Raw genomic sequence first — 1,155 nt, 5'->3', positions numbered from 1 at the left:
ATATATGGGGTGCTGGTTTAAAGTGCAGAAGGCCGATCGTGGGCTAATTTATTTTATACGTGGTTATAAATGAAGTAGCAGCCTTCATTTCTTTGTCTGGGGCTTATCGTCTTAAATTCGTGCTAATGTAATGATTAACTTCTCATGTACTACAGAACGACGATATCATATACACTATCTCTAATCTTGAGCTGTAGGTTTCAGCAATAATATTGAGTATACATGAATACTCCCCAGCATATGTTCGAATCCATCGGCTTACACTGTAGAGTCCGACAACTCACACGACAAGCTAGAATTACAAAGCTTTCCGCTCAGAGCCGTGAGATTCAACGGCAGATGATATCAAATGGATATATATAAAGTAACAGACTTCATGTATGCATGAGGCTTGATTGTCGTACCCAAAAATACTCTATACTTCCGTTTAGCTCATCTCAAAGCACATACTTTATCACATTTCAAGTTTTTTTTCGAATGAAAAAATCTATTCACACAAAAGATAAAAATCACAAACTTTTCTACTCGAAGGATATAACGCGTATATTACTAAATTGTCGACCTTCAAGTTCCGACTCCTGCTTAAGTCCCTACCCATGGACCTGCAACGACCGGTTTATCGACGAAACTACCACTTCCACCTCGCTTTGTGCGCTTAATCAATTAGCCAGCATTCATGTGAGAAATAATACTGATTCTATTTGGAATAAATAATACCAGGCCGTTGAACAAGCAGTTATCCGAATCTTTGAGTAGGGTCATGCTGACATTGTGAAACGAAACGATTCAGTATAACATCAATGACAAATTTAAAATAAAACTTGAAATCAACACGTGTCCCATGTGACACAGTAGGAGTCAATTTGGCACAGCCAGAAGTGATGTACATAATGATTGCGTTTTAGACAATTGACCAGGTAGCTGACTCCAAGCTTCAAAGATCAAAATAAAACATTCTCGTTTAATAATGTGGAGTAAACTATATTCTATTGACAAATTGGACACAAAAAATGGAAAAATGAATCTCCAACACGGGAATCGAACCCATGGCAGATGAATGGAAATCATCTATGTTACCACTACACCAGTTGGAATATGTTCAGTAACAGTATAGACAATTATATAACCATTATTGTAAGCTCAAACAAACATATA

The 1,155-nt window shown here is 37.0% G+C and overlaps 1 non-coding gene across 1 annotated transcript; it reads right to left on the bottom strand.

Moving 5' to 3' along the window:
* Positions 1 to 1,023: 1,023 nt before the first annotated feature.
* Positions 1,024 to 1,094, bottom strand: SARC_30313. The gene has a single exon. It is a non-coding gene; the product is annotated as a tRNA-Gly (tRNA).
* Positions 1,095 to 1,155: the final 61 nt, after the last annotated feature.

This window comes from Sphaeroforma arctica (assembly GCF_001186125.1).
Source record: "Sphaeroforma arctica JP610 unplaced genomic scaffold supercont1.8948, whole genome shotgun sequence".
In the NCBI taxonomy this organism is placed as follows: Eukaryota; class Ichthyosporea; order Ichthyophonida; genus Sphaeroforma; species Sphaeroforma arctica.
The sequence above is the reverse complement of the archived record's forward strand: the minus strand, read 5'-3'. Positions and strand labels throughout refer to the sequence as shown.